The sequence below is a fragment of the Aythya ferina genome, assembly GCF_964211825.1.
Source record: "Aythya ferina genome assembly, chromosome: Z".
In the NCBI taxonomy this organism is placed as follows: domain Eukaryota; kingdom Metazoa; phylum Chordata; class Aves; order Anseriformes; family Anatidae; genus Aythya; species Aythya ferina.
The window spans coordinates 21,901,477-21,912,842 of record NC_140299.1 but is presented as its reverse complement, the minus strand read 5'-3'; the positions used below and the strand labels follow the sequence as shown (position 1 = coordinate 21,912,842).

The 11,366-nt window shown below is 39.4% G+C and overlaps 1 long non-coding RNA gene across 1 annotated transcript in view; it reads left to right on the top strand.

The window, feature by feature from the left end:
• The first annotated feature begins 789 nt into the window (after nucleotides 1-789).
• Nucleotides 790-11,366, top strand: part of LOC311427692 — a 28,730-nt gene continuing 18,153 nt past the window's right edge. Inside the window, exon 1 of the long non-coding RNA XR_014687494.1 lies at nucleotides 790-863. This is a non-coding gene — a long non-coding RNA (uncharacterized lncRNA). The remainder of the gene's footprint in view (nucleotides 864-11,366) is intronic.

The following is an 11,366-nucleotide window of genomic DNA, read 5'->3' as shown; positions in this document are numbered from 1 at the left end:
AACAGGCACTGCTTCTCACCTGGACACACATTTAGCTTGACAGAGTTTATGTGTGCCACTTTTATTCATTTTTAGTATTTTGGCAATGGTTTTGAGCTGCTCTTACGGACTAAGATCTTACTTAGTTGTTGTACAAACAGAGAAGGCAATCCCAATTCTGCTGCAGCTGCAGCTTGCAACTGAAGTAACAAACAAGATAACAGATAGAGACCAAATAATTGTGGATATAGAAGGAAGCAATGAGACAATGTTAGGCAGCATGACAAATAGCCTAATTATTAAAGTTGTTGTTGTTACTGTGTATAGAAAAAAAAAAAAAAAAAAAAAAAAGATTTTTTTTTGAAGAAGATTAATGAGTTAATTTTAGAATCTATTTATAGAAGCTTTACCTAAACATGTGCAGCATTGCTGGAGGAAACACAAAGGGTTCTTGAAAATGTAGCATGTGAGGTAGTGGCTGATAGTTTTGGTCCTTGAGTGGAAGTGAGGATATCAAACTGGAGACGGATAGGGGATGAACTAACCAAAAGACTGACTTGAACACAAAGTAGAAACACACTTCATGTGACAAAACATGAAGGAATAATAGAGAGATGCCATATTGGATTTTCATGAAAAGGTTTGGTAGCAGGGGGTACTGCAGGGGTGGTCTTGATGAGCAGAGCCCAGCAGCTGCTCCATGTCAGATCAGAGCCAGTTCCAGATGCCTCTGAAAGGCTCAACTGCTGGCCAGAGCTGAGCCAGGAGGAAGTGCTGGTTGGGCCTCTGGGAAAGTGGATTGAAGAAAGGGAAAAATACTTCTGTGCTACAGCAGCTCAGAGAGAAGAGTGAGAAGGGTAAGAAGCAGCCCTACAGCCCCCCAGGTGAGTGCAGCAGGAGGGCAGGAGGTTCCTCTGCGGCCTGTGGAGAGGCCCCTGGTGGAGCAGGCTGTCCCCCCGCAGCCCATGGGTCCCACATGGAGCAGATCTCCACGCTGCAGCCCCCCCATGGGTGGAGGAGCCCCCGGTGGAGCAGGTGGATGTGGCCTGGAGGAGGCTGCGGCCCATGGAGAGCCCCCGCAGGAGCAGGCCCCGGGCCGGAGCTGCAGCCCGTGGAGAGGAGCCCACGCAGGAGCAGGGGGTCTGGGGGGAGCTGCCGCCCACCCGTGGGGGACCCGTGCTGGAGCAGTTTGCTCCTGGGGGATGGATGGACCCCGTGGGATGGAGCCATGTGGGAGCAGTGCTTGAAGAGCTGCTGCCTGTGGGCAGACCCCACAGGCTCAGTTGGGAAAGGACAGCATCCCATGGGAGGGACCCCATGTGGAGCAGGAGCAGAGAGTGACTGTGAGGGAGTGGTAGAGGAGAAGCATTGTAGACTGATCGCAGCCCCCATTCCCCTGTGTTGCTTGGGGGGGGAGGAGATAGAAGAGGGTGGATGGGGGGACGGTGTTTTTAGTTTGCTTTTGGTTTCTCACTGTTCTGGTCTGCTAGTCATAAGCAATAAATCATACTAATCTTCCTACTTTGAGTCTGTTCTGGTTGTAATGATTATTGTTGAGCAATCTCCCTGTCCTTATCTCAACCCTTGAGCCCTTCATCATATTTTCTCCCCCTTTCCCTTTGAGGAGGAGGAGTGAGAGAGCAATTGTGGTGGAGCACAGCTGCCCAGCTGAGAAATATCTCCACAGATACAAAGAGAGGAAAGGCATAGTTAAAGCAACTGACCATTAGAATAGAATTCAGTGCAGGCGTGAGCAGGGTAAAGCTGCAACTGCCAAGGTCAGAGAAAAGGTTGTTGTAGTTTTGGAAAGACAATTAGTATGAGCTATCTGCTTGCACCAGTTACATCTATATAGGTAGACAGAAAACGCATAGGAAGAAATAACATACAAGGTTGATGGGTATCTGGGAAAAGAGAGAGACATGGAGAGGCCTGAGTCAAAGAACACCCAATTTATAGACCTGATGGCAAGCAGGACTGCAACATTGTCCTGAAGTATCAGGGTGGACTGAAAAATATCGAAGGTTCTTTCTTACCAACATGAAGTTTGAACTTATAGTCATGTATCCATGCAAACTGTCAGAGAGACAGACCAGGATTTCAGTTATGCTGAAGGGAATGGGTGAGGAGCAGAGAGGTAGATCTGAGAAGCATCTGTGGTTGAGATGAGAGCACTTCTGAGATAAGTGCAGGGGAGAAAAGAAGGATGGTGGGGAAAGAACTCCCACAGAGAGCCAAAAAGATATGAAGAAGATCCTCTGAATAACACATCACAGGAGCAGCTGGGCATACAAGGGGAAAACCAGGAGAATACAGAATACTGGGCACTAAAGAAAAGTAGGATCCTGGAGGAGCTCGGCTTCTATTGCTGGAGGTAGATGACAACTCATTGACTCAGGATACTCATGAAAAAGAAGTCATTAGAGATCTCCTGATGATACTAGGTATAGGTGAGTATGGTGGGAAAAAAAGTTTGCTTTGTAGTAAGTCTGAACTTATTCCATTACCTTTCCTTGATAAACCAAAAGTAACATTAAGATTGGGTGGTTTATGGATATATCACAAGCCTTTGAACAGAGTTAGAAGTCTTATTTTTGAAGTAGAAGGTAACTTACTGACTTCTTTACAACTCTGATTTCATAAGACACTTCCCACACTTCCCAATTTTATGTAGCATATTGTGTGGGATTTAAAATTTTTGTTTCTGATTCTACATTAATTATATATATTAAATGTTCATCACAGAACAGTATCTAACATGAACTATCCTCCATAAGATGTTTATAGCTATTTTAAATACTCAGAACTTAATTAGAAAGTTAGATGACTAAAGGATTAAAATAAAGTTTTATGACATAGCCAAAGGGTGAAATTGTGAGAATAAAATCATATTAAGCTTTCATAGTGTTAAGGCAAAGGGGGAAAAAGACTGGTAAAAATAAAGACTAGCTAGAAATAGAATGCCAGGTTAACATAGAAATTACACCTGTTTATCTAACTTGTAATTTGTGTGGCTTATTGGCAGACTACATTTGCCCACTAAGACATGGCTATCTTGTGCAAGTGGTAATTTCAATAAGGATGTTACCATTGTCTTCACTTAATTTTTCATTAAGTTCCTTAACCAAAACAATTATTTAGAATTTTCTGTAAATACAAGCCTCTTAAGAGCAAAACCCAACCTTTTCACCTTTGACATGACACTCAGATGCATGAGGCTTGCCTGAGCTACACCCATGTAGCTTGTGCTAGAAATTAGTGAGGTGATGCTGTCTGAATTACCCTAGCACTGAAAATATTATGAAAAAACTTTCACTCAGAAATCATGGCTGTATTTTTTTCAAGTAGTAAGGTATGTGTACAAGGTGGTATAGGAGGAACATGCTAGGAGATTTGGCTTCATATAAGATGAATCGTTGACTCCAATAAATCAGTTGCAAACTTGTCACTGATTCACCAGGGACAAGAATTCATCCTCCAAAGACTGTTTGAAGTGTTTAACTTCATGCTTATACTAAATGCTCATAACTGCTTAGCATATAGTTTTCTTCTACTGTTTCCATGCACTAGAATTTATCAGCCCAAAGGTTTAGCTGAGTGTTTTGCACTCTCTAAAACTGTATTAAAACTCTTGAAAATACGTATTGCAGAACTAGTGATTTTATTGAAGAAGTCAGTCACAGAAGTATATGGGGTTTATCTTATTTATCCTTGTTAGAATACCAGAAGGTTTGATATAAGAAATAGGGTTTGTCTAGAAACCCACCATTGCTCTCAATAGAAAGCTCCACTGCTTCTCACTTGGGTTATCCTGCCCACCTCTGGAAGGGCAAGACTTCAGTATCTGCAATTTTTCACCTTCACTCTTTTCACCTTTCACAGTGCTTTTTCACCTTCAGTCATCCATGAGAGCCTTGCATGTAACAAGTCAGTGTTTTGTTAACTTCTCTGTTAATTTTTAGCTTTAATAAAAAAGATAATTCCAGGTCTCAGGTACTTGTACCAAAGAAGTTTGGTGTTGGGTGTGTTACAGTTTGTAAAGCTTTGCTTCAGTAGCATTTCTATTGAAATGTGTCAAAGTTCTTAAAGTAAACTAACGCAAAGTTTTTGAAGCCATGATGCACAATTTCATGTAATTCTGCTCCTTTACATAAATCACTTCTCCTACTTTGGCATAGCTGCTTCTTCCCCAATGAAAATTCCCTACATCAGGATTTAAATGATGGATTCAAATTGCTTATACCTTTAAGTGACAGTGAAGTTTACAGATAAACACTGTACATCTGACAGCAGAATCTGGCCTTTGGCTTTTGTAGCACATCAGATTTGTGTCAAAGAGGCAATTTTCAGAACTTAACACCATATCATCAGATAATGGCCAAGTGGTTTTCCTGTATCCACACCAGTGCTCTCAGGACGGTTTTGAGACAGGAACTAATTGTGAGCTGTTTTATTGGAAGGCTGTGAAAAAACAGCAAACAAAACAACAGCAGGTCTATCTGAGTAAGATGTGTAGTACAGCCTTCCCCCCCTCCCCCAAGCTGTACTAACACTGATGACTGTTCTTACTTCCAGCTGCAACTGAACTTGAGAAAAGATTACCAAATAGCTGAGCAGTAACGTGTTTTGAATATATAGAATGCTTCTTTAGAGAAGGTAAAAGGAATTTCATAACAGATGTTCCTTGTTGTAAGTAGTCTAACTTTATTTTATTTTATTTTATTTTATTTTATTTTATTTTATTTTATTTTATTTTATTTTATTTTATTTTATTTTATTTTATTTTATTTTATTATTTTATTTCATTTCATTTCATTTCATTTTATTTTATTTTATTTTATTTTTTGGCAAGGTCCTATTGAGAATTACACTTGTAATACTGTAATATTTTTCTAGTTGAAAATATTTCTGTGGTTTGGGTTTTATAAATTTGATTAGAATCTTTTTTTCTTTTGATTGGAATTACAGTTCTTCAAAGCAAAGTGCTTCTTTCAGACTTAGAAGAAATAAGGACACGGTTTAGCTATGGCATATGGCAGTGGCTCTATTTATTCTGTCATCATTACAGACATGTAATTTCCATTAGTTTCATTGAGATTGATGTGTTTCTATCAAAGGAAGTATTTTCTTTACAGTTTCTTTAAAGCATTGCCTTAAATAACTTGGGAACTAATACTGGAAGAGATATCTCATGCCTTCTATCCACAGAAATCGATGTCAAGCTTCAATAAATGTCTGAAAAAGCTTACTGGACACAATATAGAACATATCCTGCCTCTTAAATGTTGAGGAGATGCACTATGACTCTCCAAGGGACAGATTTTCTGAGTCCTGCCTACATATGGGCTGCTGGTCTCTAGAGGTCTGCCATAAGTTCTTTTGTGACATAGTCTGCATGCTGTCTGGGTCAAAACAATTTCTCCGAAGTGAAACAAACGGAATTTCAAAATAATTTGAATTATCTGTGATGGTGAAAAACAAAACAACAAACCAACCAAAAAAAACACCCAACAACAACAACAACAACAAAACAACAGATGACCACGGGCACAAATTAAAGACCCATCTTTTCTTCCATTGTCTGCAGTAAGTGGACTGAATTAACTGTAACTGTGATATTTTGCTTATGAAGAAGTACACCGATATCTGTGGCTTCTTAGTATCACAAAATGAGATTTTTTACAGAACACATGAAATTAGAATTCACACTGTACTGAAACCTTGATCATACTTCCCTCTCTTCTACGTCTAGTGAAAACTCTTGTGCTCCTAAAAGTTTTTGGGCTAACATCTGCAGTCAGTAAAGCTACAATTAACTTCCTCAAAAATTGTCTACATAAAGACTCAGTCAAAGCTGGAGGCACAAGCTTTCATTGTAATCATGCTCATTTACTAAATTCTTCATTCTATCACAGAAAATAAGGTTTTTATACTCTATATGATGCAGATTTAGAGACTGGTCCTTTGTTACTTTACTCTGGATATGGTGATTTCTAAGAGTTCAGTTGTACCTTGTACCTTTAATATACATGTCCATGATGTGGATAGCAATACATTGTAATGGGGAAGGGAAACCCATGGTCTGAGCATTCTGTAGGAACCATGTACCACACATGAAATTAATAATGTTTCTTTGCCAGAGCTGTGATTATTTACAAATGTAACCCTCCTTGTGATTTGGCGTGTAAACAACTTTTAAGGTGAATTTATGGTGCTGATACTATTTATTTATTTATTTTTTTAATTACTTCTCAGTTATGACTTATCAGTGTTTCTCATGGCAAATTAGTATTACAGAATAAAGACGTAAGACCCTGGTTCCTTTATTTATATGGCTTCAGATCAGAATTATTTTGATAGAAAACATTACCTATTTCAGAGGAAAGCTGACACAGAAAAGAATCTCAGTAAATCATAACAGAAAACATTTTCAGTAACTCTGGGCTGCTTTTGTGACTCAGAAAACTATTGATAATTTTGAGTAGTACTTCATAAACCCTAGTTTGAGGTACTGCAAGTTGCTTTCAAAATCTGGAAAGTATTTAAGATTTTCTAGTAAAACAATTTTTGTATTAACCAAAGCATATGCACTAAAATATTTTTGAACCCATTAACACTGGAAAGACATGAAAGAAAACATAGAGTAATTTCATAGCCTCAGCCTTGGTGGTTGTTATTTTTACATTAGAACAATTTAGTATAGATTGCCTTTTCTGATTTAGATCAGCATCTGCCCCAAAGTATTACAGCCCCAAATTCTAAAGATCTTGTGCAGTGGTCATCAAATACACAGCCTGACCTGTGGCTTTCTGCCCATATGTTTCAGGCAAATCATCAATGGGGTCAACCATACTGGTGGAAAAGTGCAGTTCCAGTCAGAACCTCTCAGGAAAAACCCTATTTTTTAACTAAATCAAGGCACAACAAAACTAACTTTACTTTTTACAAACATTTTCTCAATTCTCTTGTTTATTTGTGCAGAAATGCTTTTTAATTATGCTGTGCTGAAGTTATGCAAACTCTTAAATGGAGAGCTAGAAAGCTTAAACCCTCAGCCTCTGTGGCTCTGACTGTGGTTATATCACGAGCATAATAATTAGAAATCATTGCAAACAACATTTTCCTTAACTCAAAGCAAAACTACTCCTGATTGCCACCTAGTGAACCAGACTTGTACATTCTCTGCTCCATTATTACCATTCTGATTATTTGCCGCCCATAAAAACTCAAAGTAATGAGATACATCCCCTCTCTTTGCAGCCAGTACTGAACCCAGGTAGAGCCTCAGTCTCTCCAACAGGGAATGAAGAACAAAGGGAAGGAGAACCAGGTCCATATTCCTGTCCTCCATACAAAGAAAACCAATGAGCAGGATAAATAAATATTGGATAGCACTTCATTCTGTAGCGATATGTGTTCTGAAGCATACTGCCTACTGTGCCAGGTCTATCCTCAAATAAAATTGGTTGAAACCTTTTTACTATATGTGAAGAATATTTACTTTTAAGAGATAACTACCTTTTAAGAACTGAAAGCCCTATGACCCCTAACAGTTCCTTTTGTAGACAAATTCTTTCATTTTCTTTTGCTTCAAGCATCTTTGCTTGGAGCACATCCTTCAAGCAAAGAGAATTTTTTTTTCATAGAAATCTTTAGATCAATATTATGCATTCAGTACTCTGTAGCTGATCTTATCCTTTCATTGCTGGTTGAAGACATTGCACAGTCTAGGAAAGATTATTACCTCTTATGCATCTATCTCCAGGGTTCCTAATTTGTTCATTGAATCATATTGTGAAGTCAGAATAATGAGGATTCAAAAGCAGTTTAAAATCTTGTTTCTGTTTGAAACAGAGACCAACATATCATTGTCTGATAGATTAGGTCACATTAGTCACAAACAGCACAAACAGTTTCTTCAAAATCAGGACTCATAGTTCCTAAACCACCTGCAGCCAATCCATATGCCATGATTTGCATGGTTGTCTGTCAGATCATCCTGAGGCAGTGTACTTCAGAACCACACAATGAGGTTTTGTATCTTGGATGTCCTGGAGACTTTTCCTTTTCCTTTTCCTTTTCCTTTTCCTTTTCCTTTTCCTTTTCCTTTTCCTTTTCCTTTTCCTTTTCCTTTTCCTTTTCCTTTTCCTTTTCCTTTTCCCTTTCCTTTTCCTTTTCCTTTTCCTTTTCCTTTTCCTTTTCCTTTTCCTTTTCCTTTTCCTTTTCCTTTTCCTTTTCCTTTTCCTTTTCCTTTTCTCCCTCCTCCCTTCCCCTCACTACTGGACTGGACTACTTGTAAGTACTTCCTGGGCTGGACTAGTAAGCACTGCTGAAACAGGTGGATGTCAAATTGCCGGGTGATAACAGCATGGCCTGGGCCTTTGCCAGAGTCCAATATGGATGTTTATAGCTGTTCCTGCCACCAACGGCAGAGAAACGGGTTAAGGCTCTGTGTGTGTGAGTGTGTGCTTGTATGGGTATATTTGAGAAAAAACAGCTTTGACAACACGTCTGAGGAGCTGCCAGATGATTCAGTGTTCAGGTGTTTCTCCAAAGACAGATGAATCCTTTTTCAAGTGGTGATGCAATGTGATTTGAATGGCTGCAATCCATCCTGCTTCTTGTTGGGCCTGAATCTCTTGGGTAGATTTCATGTGGGAAATGGGAAGTAACAGGCATTTGGTTCATTTCTAAAATACATAGAAAATATATTCAGTTTGGTCTAGGGATAGGGGTAGAGATGTAAAGGGAGAGTTTTTATTTCTTTCTGACACTTTGTGCTGGAGGCCAGCAAAAAGTACACATAACTAGAATATGCCTTTGGGATGAGGCTGTCATTGAAATTACTCGTGAACACTCCCAGAGACTGGTTTAGATTAACTTCTGGCTAAAGTGTCCAGACCTGCCAGTGTTACTCACATTAGTATGGTGCTGAAGAGCTGCGCGTGCACCCTCTGGCCATAAACCTAGAGGCTCCCACTGTGGTCAGAGAGAGGGGTGGATGGAAGAGAGCCTGATACAGAGGGCAGGGATGACGTGTCCCAGTCACTGTCATGCATAGTGTCTTTAAATCTTACCCAGTGGCACAACAGAAAGACAAGGGAAAGAACCAGGCTGTTCAGCTTCTCATCTTCCTCAAAGTCTCGTGGTGGAGGCAGAGCAGCTCAGCAGGTGCAAGCAAGTATTATCTTCTTCTTTCCAGTGCCAGTGGAGCCATTTTTTGCAAGTTCAAAGTGAAAATATGTTCACTTTTATTTTTTCTCCCTGACTGGTGTTTTAATTGTAGGTACACTAACTTGGATGTAGTTTAGCACCTGCTTTTTCTATCTTTGTATCAGGAAAATGCCTGCTGGGGCCTTAATGATTCATTTATACCCACTGCTGAGAGGAGTCATGGTTTCTGTTGTAAATTTGTAATGTGTATGTGTGCATGTGTCAAAATCTACTGGAGTAAAAGGTGATACAATTGTAGTTGATAAAATAAGCACTGTTTGCAAAGTCTAGGAGTTGATTCATATCAGTGTGGTTTGGGTAATGAGTCTGTTTCTCCATATTATAGTATGTGCCTTTGGTTTAAAATATAAATAGAAGAACAACCCTTCTGTTAAAAATTAAAGCTTTGCCTTTGCTGGAGGGAGTGGTGTAGCTTACTTGAAGTAAACCTCAATGCTGCTGCTGTAGCTGTGCTTTTGAAAGGTCTTAATGCAATTAAGGCTCGTTCATTCATAATAATGTAATGGCCTGCGGTTTAAAAGCAGTTGCTTACTCTGAATGAAGTAGAGACTCCCAGAAATCACTTGCAAATGGTATAAAGCCAGTTTCCATGTCCAAGGTTTTCTCAGATGACAGCTGAGGAGCTCAGAACCTTTCAGGATTAAACTCTATGTCAAGCTAGAAAGGTTAATTTCCCTATGCTGCTTCCACCTAATGTTGGCAGTGGGAAAAATAGTCCCAGATACTGAACTGATTTTTTACTGGACTAAGGAAATGAAGCACATATCTCTAAAAATATAGGTTTAAACAATTTGTATAAACTGAAACTGAAAAAAAATTCAGCCCCCCCATGCTAGTGATACAAGTAGAAGAATTATTCTCATTTCCACACAGCAAGCTGGGGCTTACAAAGGTGTCCAAAGAGATAAAATCTATTTCTTTCTATAGCATTCAGATACATAACAGCTTGAGACACTCTCAAGCTAGACATTAAGCACCTAAGTGCCTCTTTGATGTGAGTCTATTTTTTGAAGTGTCCAGAAGCTTACTTCTCTGCTGGAGGTACACAGTGTCTCTCTCTACTTAGGAATCATGACTTTAGGCACCCATGTCTAAAGATGTTGGTATGGGTCTCTGGGTGACCTCATAAAGTTGCTAACTGTCCCTCTTTCCCAAGATTGGGACTGCTGAGGAGACAGCCTGGTACATCCATCAACTCACTCCCCTGTCCCTGACAGCAGCAGTGGGTCTTATGAGGTGCACCAGCCCTCACCACAATCAGGGAACCTGCTTGTCTTGATGCACAGGATTTCTTACAAATGACAGTAGCACCCTTCCTTGCCTTCAGGAAATCTCTTGGATTTCAGACATCCCATCATATCCCATCTCCAGCCTCAGTATCCTGAAGCAATGGAACACTTTTACAGTAAAACAAAAGTGAAATTCAGTCATTTTTGCCTTCCCATCACACAGACAGGTGTTTTTATTTTTATTATTTTTATTTTTATTTCTAGGCTGAATAAGAACATTAGGGATTTTTTTCAAGAAGAGGGACTAAACCTCAGCATACCTCAGTTGCAAGAGCAAGATCTCTTTATTTGCACACTATTATGCTTATTGGCTTTTACACAACATGATTTTGAGAGCTGGTAAATAGAGAAATCATTCAGTACATTGTCATGTTCTTCTGCACTGCTGCACACTGGAAAATAACATAATGAACCTTCCCTACTGGATCCATAATCTAAAGGTTTCTAAAGCACAACCTATTTCACAATCTGTCCATTACCTTGTTTTGAAATGTACCCAGAAACATGGTGCTGGTGCAGTCGTAGTCATTTCCACCACAAATGCACTACCGACATGAACAAGTACCAGAGGAAAAAAAAAAAAAAAGAAAAAAGAAATAAGAAAAAAAAAAAAAAAGGAAACATTTTTCTCTATCTCTGGAAATGAGCCAGGTTAAGGAGGAAAGGCTATAAAGATAGGTTAACAAGAATTCCAGGGTCATGCAGGCATCAAAATATTTGTGCCTGTACCAAACATGACTCCAGAGCTTTAAAGTGAAATTTAAGTGTTTACACACACATCCACAGACTCACACAGATAAATGTTTGTATGTTGTCCTGGGTGATCGTCCCCCTGTACTCGGCTCTGGTGAGGCCGCACCTCGA